This window comes from Cyprinodon tularosa, unplaced genomic scaffold (assembly GCF_016077235.1).
Source record: "Cyprinodon tularosa strain WSP-4 unplaced genomic scaffold, ASM1607723v1 ctg39, whole genome shotgun sequence".
NCBI classification, from domain to species: Eukaryota; Metazoa; Chordata; class Actinopteri; order Cyprinodontiformes; family Cyprinodontidae; genus Cyprinodon; species Cyprinodon tularosa.
Window position 1 is genome coordinate 1,020,299 of NW_024039107.1, and position 18,209 is coordinate 1,038,507.

An 18,209-nucleotide genomic window follows, 5' to 3' on the forward strand; every position below is an offset into this window, starting at 1 on the left:
AAAAAAGTCCCTACTTTTTAACCATGTTACGTTTTTTAATAATCGAAATTTAGTTATGTTTATTTCTTTTACTTTAATTTATTTTGTATAACACATCACAATCCATTACAATGCTATAAAAACTTTAATTTACTGACATATTTTAATATATTTCCAATATATTTGTCATATTTATTAACATTAACTCCCTAAAAATATTTTTTCTTCATCACCTTTTATTGTCGATGAATAATCTTAAGATAAAGTATTTTTATTTGAAGCGTAGTTGCAACTTTAATTGTATATCAATGAAGAAGTGTGTACAGATATGTGATCCGTTTAATTTGTGATGATTTTGTGCTACGAACTTGTCAACTTAAGCCACTCAATGATTTCCAAATAAAGGGATTTTTTAATTAAAACCCAGAACATCTTATATAACATGTGATTTTCTGAAGATGGCTGACTGCAGGTGAACAACAGACCTCTTCAGAGTATAAACTATTAAATTCAGGCTCGTTTGTTTGTTTTTAGAGGACAGCGGGACATTGTGCAGCAGTGGGAGCTGCAGAGTTTTATTTCTCTCAGTGGAGGAACAGATGGGAGAACCTCGCCAGGGAGGAGGAATTCCGGTCAAAAAGAAGGTGACAGCGTAGCGTGACCGCCAACATGTCCGCCACATACTTTCTCCTCTCCTCACCAGCTCCCCTTGTTTCAGCCAAACTCTCTGTTTTCCAGTTTCTGCCCGACCCTTTGAGCATTCCGCTGTTTACTTACCAAAGTCTAATTCAGTAGTTTATAGCATTACGATTTAGAGAAAAACAAACTTGAGTGAAATATTTGGTGTGTTTCCAATATTCGTTGGGCCTTTTATGTGTGCTTGCAGTTCACCGGATGCCCCCCCATCATTTTCCTTCATTCCTGATGAAGTTGGCCACTTCCCAAATATCTGCAAGGCATGTTTTTTTTGTTTTTTTTTCTACTTTGTTTGGCAGAAAATGTGCAAAATCAGCCGTAACTCTTTAACGATTCAGACCCGAGATGTGTCTTCTTCACCCACAAAAGACACAAAAGAAGAGACTATTTTACATTTTCTAGCAGCAGACTGGGCCGCTATTAACTGCTTTTTGACGCGTTTCTGAAAGGGAAGACAGGTAAACCGAGTGACAGATTAGATCTTCTGTCTGTTAGAGAAGAAAAGACGGCTTGTCTTGAGTGTTAAGTGGGTGTTGCAGACAACAAAGCGCCGACTCGGGGCGTGTTTGATGGCTTTTCATGTCCTGGCGACAGGTGAAGTCTTTATAACAAGCTTGCGTCAGTCACTTTGTGATGCCTCTCTTTGCGTCACTTAATTTAACATCTTTTAGAAGATTAAACATGTTTGTGGAGAGAGTAACAAGCTGCAGGTGTATTTCAGGAAATTAGACAATTATCAAAAAGTCTTTATTGCTGTGTAAAGAGTTAAAACAGCTTTTTTCACTGTCGTTTCTTGTAATTTGGACATTTATAAATTTACTTAATAGAAACTTAATTTTCACCCTTGTGTCACAAAGAGAAGGATTCACCTCCTGTCACTTAGAGTCGTAGGGAAGCTATATTTAAATGTCAAATCATTCTGACTTAAACATATATATAAATGTACTCTTTATCAGACCATATTGTGCCAAAAGTTTTTTAATCCTGTCTTAAAATCTGTGTTTTTCCGTTATCTTAAGCAGGCCAGTTAGTTAATGTCAGCCTGAACACCTAAATTCGACCAATCATATATCAATGGTCATCTGTCAATCAAATTTTTTCGGTCATAGCATCTTGATTCATATGTCGCAGATAATATACGCAACGGTTGAAATAAGAATAATTTCCTTTCCCATTGAGTTCCGTCCCAGTGTTCACGGGGATGGACGTCTCTGTCTTCGGCAGGCGTAGAGCTAACAGAACTGGCAGCGTTGCGAGGCAAGGGCTCAAACATGTACGGCTGGAAGCCTTCTACACCAAACCAAGCTTCTGCCGCCCTGGCGTCCTCTTCCACAACATCTTCATCCCCGCTTTCCTCCTCTAAATTAAAAATGGATGATGGAGGAGACTCATCCACGACCTCCGGCACTAAACTCTCCTTCTCTTGCATGTTTCCGCTGTCCTTAGCGTTTCTAAAGGCCAATTTATGCTTCTGACGCATCTGCAGCCGTCAAATCTGTCTCTGTGTGCGACCATGCCTTCCACGCAGAGGTTCTGCAACCATCCTCTCGCACCTCAAAAAAAATACTGACTATGCGTCGGAAGGTCGAAAACCCGCGCAGACCTCAAGCTGATGTGCGCAGACAAAAAGCAGATGTGATTGGTCCTTGGTATGGCTTTTTGGCTGTCTGTGTGGTCGTCCTTCTCGATTCGGTGCCGGGCGCGCCATTTTTAAAAACCAAGGAACAACTACAATGGACAACTAAGACCCTTCCGTAAAAATTCAAAAAATATCCACTGGACTTGGTTTCCAACATTTGAAGACGTTTTGCCACCTCTCCAGGAAGCTTTCTCAATTCAAATGTCTGGATCCGCAGTGAGTCTTATCTAGACAAGGCCTTGTATGGCTTGGAAACATGCAAATGGTAACCGTTGAATGGGTCGTTTGGTTCCATTGTTAGCCTGTAATATCTGAAACCTGTCTATGATTCTGAGGGTCAGTCGTTAAAGTGGGGGGCATTGCCGTTAAGGGGGGATTGTCTCCTGTAATACCTGAAACCTGTCTAAGACAACTAAGATGAAAGGTTAATTGAGGAGTTTCGGAAGTACTACCATTTGTGTGATGCCTCAGACAAATTATATAAATAAATATATCCTCTTCGATGTCTAACAACTTAAGATCCATCTATTGCAGACGAGCAATGGTTGTTTTGGAAGATAAACACTCCTGCCGACACCGCCAAAGTTCTAGCGAGTTCTCGAATAGGCTCCCCCACACGCTTTAGCAAGAAACTGCTGTGCGTCCCTAGAAATTCCAGACAGACGGTGCGGAAGCATACCAGCAAAACTGGTTTGCGACAAAATCCAAGCAACATTTGATGTGTGCGGATGCAGATGTCTAATCTGCCCTTAAGTGCTACTTGGTCCCAATGTAATTTCCCATTGGGAACCTACTAGCACTAAGTTGCTAACTGGTTAGCAAGATGCTTCCAAGACACCGGCCACAACCAAATAGGCTTGCTTGCAAACCTTCCGCCACAACAGTCCCGCCCCCTTGATAATCGACCAATCACATTCAGTTTATTCACCTGTGCAAAGTCGGGCACCACTCAAGAGAATTCGGAAATACAACGTTTGGAACAGCCGCTTCCCTACGAATTTAAGAAGCTCATAGTCAGGTTTCTAAACTAAAATTTGAAGAGATGAAACTGGTTTGGTCTATCGCTAATGGGATGGATGGGACAATGGATGGACGGACGGATGGATGGTCAACCAACACGCCTGTTTTTAGTCACTGCGTGTCTTAGAGTCTGACACAAGAGGAGACAGAAAGCCTCCCAGTGCCGTGTCTCACATGTGAATACCCAGCATGCATTAGGTGGCTGTGGGTAGGTGAGCCTGGGGCTAAATCATCGCTCCACGCTCGATTGTGTAGGAGGGCCGTTTTAACCCGGCGCCCAGGGGCCCACATAACCTCAGCTCAGGCTTTTAATACACAGAGCAAAACCAAAAAGCCTGTCCAGCAGAGAGGAGCGAACGGCTGTTTGTGCACACAGCCAGAGAATAACATGAGAACGAATTATTTCAGTCAGCAGATACAAAGAGCTGTATGTTGACAATCTGCTGGGACGCAGCTTTGTGCATATTTAATCCTCAGATAATCATTTATTCACAGACTTTCTGCAGCTTTATTGATTGTGTTTTAGCTGCAATTTTCATTAATATTTTACAATTCTCTCTGTCAAAGAAAAAAAAACTCAACATATGAGTGTTTAAGACTTGATCTGCTGACTTCAAAATTTTAATCATTACTATTTAAGCTAAAATAACTTCATGCCTGGATTTCTATCTATATCTTAGCATAACTGTACTTAAGTTACTGCAAAAGGCAAACCGACCAGGTTGTGCGTTTTGGAGGTAATTTAGCTCTTAAATGAGAGACAACTTAAGTTTTATCATATTATTATCTTCAAATTAAATGTCCTATACTTTAAACGACATAGTCTGCAAACCCTGAGTAGCAAAAATCCATATATTAGTTTTCTTCTAAGAAGAAACGTCCCAAAAAATGTCGATGTCTGACACATAGATGCTCTTGTAATAGAATTCTCCTCATATTTTTCACAGGAAGAAAATATGTTTTACCTAATAAGCAAAAGAAACTACTTTTCTTTTATAAAATGCCTTAAAAATAAAAAAATATGCAGGACTTTGACTAAAACTGCAGCTTTAAATATTAAGGAAATACGAAATCCTCTTAGAGCCTGAAATGGTTCAAAGAAGTAGTTTTCCACGTACTTGTTTATAGTGATATAGTGGTGTTTTATAATTCCACTGCAACCTTTTCATATGCTTTAAGAGAGCTTCTTATTTCCAAACAGCTTTTCATTGAAATAATAAACTGCAGTGCAAAAACAAAGTAGAAATAAGTAAAGATTTCTTAAATTAAGTGTATTTACCCTTAATTTGAGTAGGTAAGTCAAAGGATTTGCCAATGGAATACGTATTTTACTCTTAAAATAAGATAATTGGATAAAATGCACTTGAAGTAAGACATTGCGATTGTTTTTTCTTATTTTAAATGTAAATTGTCTTGTTCCATTGGCAAAGTGTCTCAATTACTTGCTCAATCCAAGAAAAAATGCACTTATTTTAAGAAAAAATGACTTAAGATTTAAATTTCTTGCAGTGTGTAGACTTAAATAAACCAACCCCGTTAAAACAAAACAAAAAAAACATAGAAAATGAAAATAAATTCATTTTTAAATTTGCAAATGTGTTTTTTATCTTCTATTGAACACATAAATACGATTCAAATCACTAAAAGTAAACTTCAGGGAATTGAAAATCAATATTCATGCTTATATCTCTATTCCAGCCTTTAGCAAAAAGCTTTTTGTCCTAAAGATCTACAGAGGAACACTGGAAAAACTCAAGATAAGTCATTTTTTGCCTAAAATAAGTGCATTTGTTCTTGATTTGAGAAGGTAAAAGAGACATTTTGCCAATGGAACAAGATAATTTACATTTAAAATAAGAAAACACAATTCCATTGTCTTATTTTAAGTGCATTTTATCTAAATATCTTATTTTAAGAGTAAAAATAGTCGTTCCGTTGGCAAACTATCTCATTTACCTACTGAAATTAGAAATATTTACTTATTTCTGGATTGTTTTTCCAGTGAAGGAGCTTAAAGATGACGATGAACGGGTAGACGACGGTTTAAAGCTGCATTCATGGGGGGGGGGGGGGGGGGGGGGGGGGGGACGACACATGCAGACAGATTTAAGTTGCTGGGATGATAGTGATGCGTTGTTAAAATAAGAGGACTACACCATCTTTCTTTGCACAAACACACGTCTAAACACACACCACACCCACCCACCCACCCACAGTCTCCGGAGGTTTAACCAGGCAAACTGAACATGGAGACTCGGATCCAAGAAAACAGATGCTGCTACGCACCAACACATGCAGGGATGGGTATCAGTTTTTAGCATCATGTTCGTCACATGTGCTCCTTCTCCACACACACACACACTTCCAAGAGGAAAAGATGCATGCTTATGGCTGCAGGAGGAGTTAATCAGCATCAGAAGTTAAAATATGAACTCCTTGGTTTTTTCTAGAAGCTTTTTTAACTCAGAAAGAGATTTAAATAGTCTTTCCAGATAAATAAAGATGTTATGATTAAAGAGTCAATAAAATACATTCAACCTGGATAGAAGATAAGGGAGGAAATCTGGAGGCTGTTGTTGCTCAGCCTACAACTAGGGCTGCCACTAATGATTGTTTTTACTGGAAAAACATCTAGAAATAAGTAAAAATTTCCTAAATTAAGTGTATTTACTCTAAATTTGAGTAGGTAAAAGAGATAGTTTGCCAATAGAATGAGTATTTTTACTCTTAGTATAAGATAATTAGATAAAATGCACTTAAAATAAGTGCTCAATCCAAGAATAAATGCCCAATTTTAAGAAAAAATGACTTATCTAGATTTAGATTTTTTCCGGTGTGGATCCAAAAGCTTAGAAAAAAATAGACCAAAATCCAGTGACTCTTTATCTAAACAGCCTTTAATGAGTGAACAGAGACGTGACGGTGGTCTGGGGGTCACATGCTAAGGTGGGACATAAGAAAAACTGTCTGCAAATATCTTTTTTCTTTGTTCTGGCCTCACTTCACTGTTTTCACATTTTTATCCTTTCTTCTTTTTCCAAAGGGTGACTAAATGGAGCCAGCAGAAAAGAAAAGAAAAGAAAAAAACAGCCACAAGCTATAAGTAAATACTTTTTTTTTAAATTGCAGCGGTTTGTCTGTGCAATGAAGCAACGCCAACAGTGGCTCTTCTGACTCCCCAACCTTGGCTACCTTAACAGTGACTACGAGTGTCGATGTGTCTGCTGCGTCCTCGCTGCGAGACACACACGCTTTAGCTCGGGGCGTTTTTGGCGCAGGAGCGCCTCGCCGCCACACTGAGAAGGCAGGTGTTAATTACTGAGCCAAGCGGGAGCTAAAAAGGTGGACGCTCGGAGACGGAGAGATTTGACACCCTCTCCACGCAGACGTCGCCACCTCGCACACCCGCAGCATCAGCCACAACAACGCACCTTTGTTCCCCAATTAGAGGCCCACACAGCTCACGGCTTCAAGCGGCGACTGTGACGTCATCCCAACCGGAGCCTTCAGGGCAAAACAGAGATTTATACCTGAGGAAATTTGTAATCAACCTGAAATCTATAGCGATACTCAACACTCTGAAAGTTCTAAATTCAGTTTACCAACTTTACTCTAATTAATATCCCATCATGTTGTGTTTTAACTGCTGCTTTCAGACTTAGAAGCCATTTTGAAATATGAGTGATTAAACTTGAATTTCCTTATGTTATAAACATCTGTGTAATATTCGAGTCAGATATTAAACCTCTAAATATAGGTTCTTTCCACTTTTGATTCTGCAAATTTAGTAGAGCACTGGAAAAAAGTCATTTTTTTGCCAATGGAACAAGACAATATATATTTAAAATAAGGAAAAAACAATTGTATTGTCTTATTTCAAGTGCATGATATCTAATTATCTCATTTTAAGAGTAAAAATACTCATTCCATTGGCAAACTACCTCATTTACCTGCTCAATTTAAGGGTAAATACACTTAATTTAAGAATTTTTAATTATTTCTAGATTGTTTTTCCAGTGAGGGGATCAAAATATTTGTGCTTGGCATTTAATTTTAGTTTCTTTCTTATTTACTAATTTGCAGACGACATATAGGTCTATATGCAATTGATATAACGGGAAAAACTCGGATGAAGTGGATCTTTTTATGCTTTAAGAAGAAGAGTTTTTTTGATAGGACACCCTTAAGGTGTCAGCTCTAGTGCTGATAGGAATCTGTTTGTTTTGAAGGTTTCTAATTAAGTAATTTTTATTTAAAATAAGTGCATTTCTTCTCCAATTGAGGACGAAAGTGAGACACTTTGCCAATGGAACAAGACAATTTACATTTAAAAGAAGAAAAAACAATTGCATTGTCTTATTTCAAGTTCATATTATCTAATTATCTTATTTTAAGAGTAAAGATACTAATTTCATTGGCAAATCATCGTATTTACCCACTTAAATTAAGGGTAAATACACCTAATTTAAGACATTTTTTCTTAATTCTAGATCATTTTTGCAGTGTAGGCTGTACACCAGAAAAAAATCTAAATCTAGATGAGTCATTTGTTCCTAAAATAAGGGCATTTGTTCTTGGATTGAGGAGGTAAAAGAGACATTTTGCCAACAGAACAAGAAAATTAACACTCAAAATAAGAAAACACAACTGCATTGTCTTATTTCAAGTGAATTTTATCTAAATATCTTACTTCAAGAGTAAAAACACTCATCCTATTGGCAAACTCTCATTTACCTACTCAAATTAAGGGTAAATACACTTATTTTAAGAACTTTTTACTTATTTCTAGACCGTTTTTCCAGTGTACTATCAATTCAAAGGTCTAAAAAACTTTAATTTACTTAAAATTGTTTATTTTTTGTATTTTAATACCTTTCGGCTCCCTTGCAGCTTTTAAAACCTGATTCTAGCAGTAAGTTCAACTAATAAACGTCCTTTCTAAAGCACTTCTATTCTAATTTAACTAAAATCAGTTCTCTTAACAACCAGAGACATAACATATGTAAGTAGAAGTACTTAAAACGAGCCTTTTTCCTTTTTCTAAGAAAAAAAAGCCGTAATCGGTACTCATTTAGGTAGGGGAAAAAAACATAAAAACGCATTACGGCCCAAGTCATTCTCGTCTAATTTCTGTACAGTCATAAACTGTTCTTTCTTCCAAGTCATTTTATGTGATGGTCTCCCGTTTCCGCAGGATGAATTTATCAAATGGGAGCAAATTTCTGAAGCATAGAAGCATTTTTCCAAAGAAGGAACATATAGTCTGCTCCCAAGTGCTGTTAGTGCAGGATCAGACTTTATTTCTGATTGCTTGACATTAACCATTAGGTTTTGTCTTTATTCTCCTAAAATACTTTGATTGTTTCGCCTGTGGTGGAAACGTCGGGTGGATTTTGTTTCCGTCTCTTTAACAGACTCCTGTTTGATGCCTCGGGCTCTTTGGTTGCTCAAAATCAAACGTTATTTTACCTCAGAGAGCTCCTCAAAGGCGGCCCGCTGCAGCTCGATCTGATTCATGTTCTCTCTGTGTTGCTCAGGTAAATAAAACCCAGCTAACAGTTTCAACATAATTAATCTCTGTGCACACAAAGCCAGTCCCTTTGTGCATCCAGTTTATTTTGCTGTCTTCCCAACTCTTTCTGGGGGAGGAGGAAGGTGATGGCGGAGGAGGAAGAGGAGGAGGTGCGGTCCCTCCTGGCAGCTGAAGCTGGTGAAGATCTGTGACAGATGGGGCCGAGTCACAAAACTCACAGCCCTCAGGCGAAATTCATCCCCCTAACTTTCCACAGGGTGCCCAGATTTACCTGATCAGAGAGATGTGGAGTGTGTGTGTGCGCGCTCTAGGCTTTAGAATTTGCAGAGGAAGCTAAAGCAGCCTGGCCGCCTGTCATGGCTGACACAGAGCCCATCTGCCTCAAACCTGTGGCGTCCTCACACCCCCCCGTCTTTGCGACAGACACACACACGTGGCGTCCTCTGAAAAACGGACGTGCCTCCCCTCAGATGAAAATGAAACACAGATAGACCTCATGACGGCTACACGTCGCCAGCTTCGCATACCTTTAAACACACTGAGGCCTTTACTTTGAAATCCACGCACACACAGAGATGAGCTATAAAAGACACAGCTTATGCGTCCCATATGTGATGCCGCATTGAATTTCCGGTTTTTCTCCTCCTCAGCTCTGCTGTGACTCCATTTTGCTTGACGATGCAGAGTTTCTTAGATCCCAGCTTATCTTAACCAAAACGATGTGACAACAAGCAACAGTTTAACCACTGCAAAGATTGTTCTCTGGTGTTCGGTGACTTCTGAGACATCCAGCTCTAGAATATCAACCGAAAATTGCTATCTAAAAAAAAATAGTTCTTACATTTCCCGCATTGTATCGTTTTTAACACTTAGGTACTAATTTCAAGTACTATAATGAGCTAATGCTGCGTTCTAAAGGTGTTTTAAAGGTATTATTTCCATGTTGCCTCCTTTAAAGCTAGGCTAATGACAGCTTAGTTGATTACCATAGTGTTAAACTGGTAAAATAAGGAAAAAACAAAAAAAAAGTTTAATTAACAACAAGATTTCAGCAACAGCAATGTTATTGAGAAAATTAAAAAAGACTTTTTGGTGCTATTTGAAGGTAATTAAGAAAAAACCATTGAGCTAAAACTGTAAAATTCTTCTACCTTTGCCAATTCCTAACATGTTCTGCTCTTCGGCTTGATACATGGGAAGGCAGAAGGTCACCGCATAGCGACAGCCTGGCTGCAGCTTTGATAACCAACTAACTGAGGCTGCTTTCTGGTATTTACAGCTCAGTTCTTATAAAACCGCTACTCCAGTGTTGCAGCATTGACCTAATAGTCCCATTTTCACTCCCCGTCTGAAACGGATCCATGCCGAGTGTTGGGGTCAGTTAACCGTGCCAAGCTCGGTTCCTTACAACCATATACACATCACGCTAGCATGGTTCCTCGCCTCCTAGTGACGTTCTACGGTACTACTCCTCTCTCGAGGGAATCAGGCAAATCAAAATGGCGGTGCCCATGTCATTCAGGAAGTGATTTTATAATATTTCGTTGTTTGGTGAATTTACTTGACAGAGTCGGCTTTTGGGAATTATGGTATGGTCTAATCAGGGATTAGAGATGCGGGAAACAACGACAGACGTTGAGGTTCATCACACTGCTAAACAGAATCATCAATGGAAACCCTGTAACACGGGAGGGAAGCAAGTATTTTTATGAATGACTGAAGTTTTATGTTTAAGGTTTAGGTACCAGATCTGCTCGGGTGGTCAGATCTACTCTGGCTCCTGCCTTGCTTATGACGTTATATATGGCAACTCCACTCGGACAAACTGTACTCCACTCGTTTCTTAAAGGAATAGTACACCCAAAACATGATTAGCCTTCATTTTCTACTCACCCCCATGCTGAACAACACTCTGGAGTACTTTTTTGATATCTCAAATGCATCTGGAGATCTGGGAGGCTTCTTGCTGTCTGCTGACATTCAAATAATGGAGGTCTATGGCGCCCGAGGCAGAAAGGTCCATAAAAGTCCACAAAAAACGTGTCAATATTCCTCCATACTGCTCGTCCAATGTATTCCAAGTGTCCTGAGTCGGTAGCATCCAGAATTTACTCGAAACGAAGTCATTTAGAATGTTTTTAGAGCATAAACAGTAGTGTATAGGATTTCCTGAAAGCGCGCACATGCGCGCTCACGACGCTACGGAAGCCGGCAGACCAAACCAGATGAAAGTGCGCATTCAGCGTCTGCTCTGCCGATAATGCAAGCGTAGAAGAAGAAATGTGCTTTTTACCTGTGTGAAGAAAGAAACAACGAAAGAAAAATGTCTGAGGACTTCATTGTTGAGGAAGAGCATGAGTTCTTTGCCGAGCTGAATGCGCACTTTCATCTGGTTTGGTCTGCCGCGGTTTCCGTAGACTCGTGAACGCACTTTTAGTAAATCCTATACACTACTGTTTATGCTCTAAAAACATTCTAAATGACTTCGTTTCGAGTAAATTCTGGATGCTACCCACTCAGGACACTTGGAATACATTGGACGAGCAGTATGGAGGAATATTGACACGTTTTTTGTTGACTTTTATGGACCTTTCTGTCTCGGGCACCATAGACCTCCATTATTTGAATGTCAGCAGACAGCAAGAAGCCTCCCAGATCTCCAGATGCATTTGAGATATCAAAAAAGTACTCCAGAGTGTTGTTCAGCATGGGGGTGAGTAGAAAATGAAGGCTAATCATGTTTTGGGTGTACTATTCCTTTAAGGATCCAATATATTTTTGGGTCTCAACGTAATCTACATTTGTTTTATTTTACATTTCATTGCCGATCTAAAGTAGTCGTACCAAACAATCATTGTCAATCTTGAAGGTAAGTACTGCATTCTAAGACTGAGACCATCCATTTACCGAGGTGACAGTCTGCTTAGTTTTATTCTTTTTATTAAATCTGAGGGCAGGAAGGACAAATGGCACATCTTAAAAATGACTTTCATAGAGATTTTAGACAAATAAAAACAGTTTTTCTACTTCTGTAAAACAAACGTTGTTGTTGACACAAATTTATAAGTAGGGTAGCTTAATGTGGCTAACTGACCGAGCTAAAAGAGGCTAACCTGCTAGCTACTGAGCACAGCATAGCAAAAACCACATCATCATCTTCTGATACTAGAAAGATATTCACTGGAACCAGAATATCAACTAGCAGTATAAGACCTGTACAATTAATATAACATTTATAACATAATATAATATTTGAGCTTTTTAGGTAAAAAATGTCATGATGGGTTCGAAACCATCTTCTTTCCTACAAGCATTCTTCTTTTAACAATTTTTTGCTACGGCACATTGAGAGTTAACAGCCTTTGGAGGAAATGCCTACTTCAGTTCCTTTCTGAGCTATTTCCTGTTGGACAAGATCAACAAACGCTGGCAGATCAACAAGCATGAATCATTCCAATATAGACCTTTTTTCTATTTCCATATCTCAGCTCCAGATGAGAATTTTGTCCAGAAAAAAAATTATTAAATGTTGCTGCTAAAGGAATACATAATTTCTCAAATGATAAGATGAGAAGGAGGTCAAAAACAGAGTCATAGAGGTTATTATGAGAGGCATTTCTGGAGGGTACAGCTGGCGGAGTCTAGTCAAGAAGAGGTAAAGAGAAGAAAGCACAATTTGAAGATTTAGAGGCCAACATGGGAGCAGGGGGACAGTGCTGTAAAAGTAGTTCCACCTTAACAGATTTTATATTTACTGGCTGTTTTGTGAACGGCATTACCTGAGCGTATAAATCTATACAAAACTAAAGGAATCATTTATAAGCTTAGTGTTTATTGTCAAAGAAAACCAGATATTCCAGTTTTTATGAAGCAAAAGAAAAAAAAACTTCAGGTGAATTTGACACCAAGTCAAAGACTATTTGCTCCCAAACCTAATACTGGTTTTGCACCCTTGATAGAAACGGCTGACATCAAGCGTTCACTGCTTTCAAAAACAGCTCGTTTACAACGAGCGAAGCTGCTGAGCAAAGACGCATCATAGTAACAAGCACTCACTCACTAAAACATCGAATTGTTGACCTGAGTGAAGGTAGCCCCCCCACCTTCTTCAAATCAGACAAAATTGGTGTCAAACATTTGTGCTACGTTTGTGCAGCAAAAAGGGGCTGGTTGACCTTTAGACCTTTACATTTTCATTAATGTCTTCTAGAAATATTTCTTCATACCTTTAAAATGCTACCAGCACAAATTAAATTTTTTGCTGCACAAACCGGCACAAGTGGAGCCGAGTTAATTGACACCAATTTTGCCTCATTTGAAGGAGGTGGGGGGGCTGGTTGACCTTTTGACCTTTACATTTTCATTAATATCTTCTAGAAAAATTTCTTTATATCTTTAAAATGATAGCGGCACAAACAAAAATTTTTGCTGCACAAACGTAGCACAAACGTTTGACACTAATTTTGTCTGATTAGAAGAAGGTGGGGGGGCCAACTTCACTCAGGTAAATTGTTGATATAGTAGGGGGACCAGATCTCCTTTTCACTGATATGTCCTTCTTTTCATAACAAAAAAAAATGTCTGGGGGGAATTTCTAAATCGTCCGGGATTTTGGTCGAGTACAGTGCAGAACGTAGTTGAAACACACCGGGCGACCAAACCCAGAGATGGCAAAACTACTCACTTTCCGTACTTGAGTAAAAGTACAGATACTTGTGTTAAAAAATACTCTGGTAAAAGTGGAAGTACTGATTAAACTTCTTTACTCAAGTAAAAGTAACAAAATACAGGCTTGTAAATGTACTTAAAGTATAAAAGTAAAAGTAGAAACCACTTTCTTCATGCCGTTGCCTACATTTTAAATGGATGTCTGCCAATAGGACTAGATCTCCATTGTGTTCATTTTCAATCATCTCGTCGTCCATGCTACTATGCTAACGCCACCGCCACCAAGCTGCAATGATTTGCCGCCAATGAATACCGCCAAATCTGTCGATTCATCTTGTAGTGGTGCGTCAAATGCAACGTAGATTCCCATCCAATTAGATTGAATTTGGTATTGATGACGTGAAAAATAATAACGGTAACTCCATTGAAATGATTCAAAACTAAAGTAACGAGCCAATTTTTTAAAATGTAAGGAGTAGAAAGTACAGATATTTGTGTAAAAATGTAAGGAGTAGAAGTAAAAAGTCACCATAAAAATAACTAGTAAAGTAAAGTAAAAATATCAGAAAAATCTACTTGAGTACAGTAACAAAGTATTTGTACTTCGTTACTTCCCAGCTCTGACCAAACTCGACCTGGTGACGGTAGCCTGGACACAAACGGCCCCATGCTTCCCCCCTGCCTCCCTTACTGGCCCCCTGCCCTCCTCCAGATGAGGACGGGCAGCTTGTGTCTCTCTGCCGAGGTCCAGTCCAGTAAGCTGCCCAGCAGTCGACATTTCATAACCCCCCCTTGAGCCAATAAAACCTGTGGGCTGGTCTGTATGTCAATTTCGGGGCGTGACAAAAATACAGGCCAGAACTTGGGGCTTTGTTTGGATTCACCCGTTTTATGACAATATAAACTCGTTTTTGCATCCTATGACCCCTTTAAGGGAAGGTCGTGATGGTCTCAGAGCGCCACCAGCATCTTTAACTCTTGGTGTGCTTTCCTGAAATGCTGGTCTGATTCATCCACAGAATGTTTTCCTAGATTCTTGGGAAACAGGGTGGTGTTTCCCAAGAACTGTTGGGAATTTTTTTTTTTTTTGGATTTGTGAAACAAGCCTTTGTGTTACTGTATTTTGACGCCATTTTCACTTCATAAGTCTTTGTTTCTTAATGTTGAAGACCTCCAAAGTGGTCTATAGAGGACTATATATTGTTCTGGGTCCTTCTGTAACCTCCTGGATTAGTCCCCTAACCACTGCCACTGTCCCATGGTTCCTCCATTTGTGGATGATGTTTCTCACCATTGTTCTCTAGAGTCCCATGCCATCAGAAATAGCTTTGTAAACCTTTGTTTTGTTGCCTTTTAAGATTCATTAGATGACCTTTTGTAAGCAGATGGGTTCTAAAAAAGGTTTTTCTTGATTCTCTGGGTCTTCTAGTATCATGCCTGAATAATTCTAATTAAACTCAACAAAAACTAAGTCATGTCGTTATTTAAGAAGAGAAGCAATTGCTGTGTTTACAAAATCAGGTTTGATTGGAAAGCGCTTGTAGTTCTAATTTAATCGTTATTTGAGAACAGATTTCTTGTATTTATTCTAGTTATCTTGGTCAGATATTACTTTGAAAATCTGAGTTCAAAAAGTTCAGAAATTGTATTTTTGGTAGAAAAGCCCAGGCATTTTACTTGCACATCAAGTTCTGAAGCAGTTGATAAACGGGAAGGGAAAAGCATCAGGGTACTTTAACTGTTTGTTTGTTTTGGTATTCCACATTTTCCATGCAAGCTGTCCCATCAGCTCATATTAAGCGTCTTAATACACACAGGATTTCCATCCAAACTTCTGCTGCTGAGGACAAACTTCACGAAAAACCGTCAGGAAGTCATTTTGGTTTCTGTTAACAGAAACCGACATTGAAAAGATTTCATGAGCCAAACAGTTTCAGTCTTTTTTATTTTAAATCTCTGTTCCTTTATAGAGCTACTACAAGAAATAATAACCCCTGGAGCGATGAGGTTTTTAACACAATGATGGCTCTCATACTTTGTTGTTTTTTGTTGGGGTTTTTTGTGCTTTTTTTGGAAGGAAACTCTGCAAACGTTCCCTGGAATGGATGGGAAGAGGAGATAATGAAACAGAAGGGAGGTTTTAAACCAGAATCTGCGACGAGGAGCCAAACAAAAAGCAAGAAGAGAAGCAGAGAACAGTGGAGAAATAAAAAAAAAAAGAGTTTTTTCTTTTGTCTTAATAAAGAAAGTCTGGGGTTAGAGGGGACAAATCTCCAACTGAATCAGAAAAAGAACACCTTATGAAGCATATGGACACTTGGCACGCTCCTTGGCACCATCTTAATAGCTGTGTGGTTTCAAGTGCCGCCACCGCCGCATATGGAAGCGCTAAACTTTTTGTCACCTTTAATTGACATCACATTGTGTCGAGCTAAACTTTGAAACGCTCCTAACGGTCGGGAGGGGGGGGCGGAGGAACCCAGGACCTCCACCGTCGCTGCTCCAGGTTGAAGCGTGGCGCTCCAGCTTTGCAGGGAAGCAGCTCGAAGTTATTTCTTAGATTTGAGGAAAGTGGAAAATTTCAGTGAAGTGAGGCGGTATTAATGGAATAAATGATCACAAATCTCTGGGAGGAGGTAGGTTGGTTGGCTGTCCCTCCTGGGCAACGCGTCGATCTTTGGAAAAAACACGTCTCTCCCTTGGACATTGTTTTTTTTTTTTTTTTAAACAGGGTGTGGGCGGAGTGACGAGATGCATGACTGATTAATAAACCCCCCTAAAATAAAAATAAAAAAGAAGCACAGCAGCAACTTTTTGTTCATTTAACTTTAATTTAGAAGGTAAAGCGGGTTTGGATCGCTCGGGGGACGCGGCCGGCGTCAGGAGAGCTTCGGTAGAGAAAACAACTGGAGTCGGATGGTTCTAAGGCCGTCAGCGTTTGAGGCTCCGCCATAAATAATGCACTCCCTCTAAAGAGAAAAGCCTCTTCATTTAATGCAGACAAATGAAGAAAGTGTGAAAAAAGAAACAGTAAGAAGCAGAAAACGATTCAGCTTTTAGATCTGGTTTCTTTAGACGTTTTTCCAGGAACTATTTAAAGGTTAAAAACAAAGAAGGGAAGCAGTTTGAGATCCTCATCATCATCTGCACAGGAAATACCATCTCACCTCCTTGTGGCCACATGTTTTCCCATCTAGACGCCACTTCAAACATAAAATCCAGGTCATCAAAAGGTTTTTTTTTGTCTTTTTAAAGCCACATCTCCAGATGTAAGGTTTGATTGGCTCAACCGTGACATGAAATGCGTCGTTATTCAGGTTATTGGATGGTTACTTATGCATGCACCGTTCCCTTTCCCCCCTCTTCATAAAATTCACATGCACCTATTTGCATGTAGTACCTGAACACATCGTGTTCCTGAACTTCCTCCTCGTGCTCTAAAAGCTGCTAACCTCAGGTGTGCGTCTCCAGCTCAGCTGCAGGGAGCTAAATACAGATGCATATTTTATGGAACCGAAACCTCAAAGCAGAACCTAGATATTAGTCACTTTAGTAATTAAAAATGTATATTGCTCTGTGCAGTCTCACGTTGTGCATTATTAAACACAGATTTTCTTCTTCTCCCCCCCTCTCTTCTTCTCAAACTTACATCGGCTCAAAAAGATTTTTAATGCAAAACACTCCCTCGGAGTGGCTGCGAGCACTTCGCTCGGCTCCTCTGGGTGAATTAGCAGACGTGTAGCAGATGAGGAGAACAACGGTGAATTTGTATTGGCAGGCGTTCCTGCGCAGGTGCCTCAGACAGGAGCGTTGTAATTACAGCAAATCACATTTGTTGGAGGCGAAAGGCAAAGGCAGTGGAAGATGGAGGGGGAATGATACAGAGAGGACGCATTATTACAGCAAACGGGGAATGGTGAGATACGCTGTGAAAATGTCTTCTCTACCTTTCATACTTGTTCTGTTTATGGGTTTGGAAGATAACGTTTTTTGAACTTCCGAAAAACCTGATTAAACACAAAAAGCTTTTTGAAAATTATTTGAAAAAAGAAGCGACTCCTGCAACCACACTAAACTATGTTTTTCAAATAGAATTATTGGTAGGGGCAAGTAGGTTGTGTCAGGCATCCAGTTGGTGTGGTCTGTTTTTGTGTTTCCTTTCCTTCTCCACCAGGTGGTGCCCCATCCTCATTGGGTCTCCCAGCACACCTGCAGCTCATTGCCTCATTACCTGTGGAGTGTTCTTAAGCTGCTGACTGCCACTACCGAGGGGCCAGAGTGTTTGCCAATACAGGGTACTCTAGCCATGCTTAGTTTAGCAGAGTCTAACCTGAGTTTTTGTTTGCCAGTTTTGGATTCTCTAGCCGGGCTGAGTTGTTCTGAGTCAAACAGTTTTTGTCAACCTGAGTCTTAACTTTGTTTTTGTCTTTGCCTCTCGGCAGGAAGTCATCCTGCAGACTGGATTTGTTCGGTCCTTCTCTCTCTGGAAGGTTCAACTGAGCTTCTAACTGAGCTGGGGCTCCAAACAGGAAGTTTGGATCCACTTTCTCCAAGAGGTTGTTTGAGCTTCACACCGAGCAAAGGTTTCATCTGCACCGCAGCCCGTTCCGAGTACCGCAGGAAATCAGAGTGGCAGACAGCTTCTTCGTTTACTCCAAACAGGAAGTTTGGATC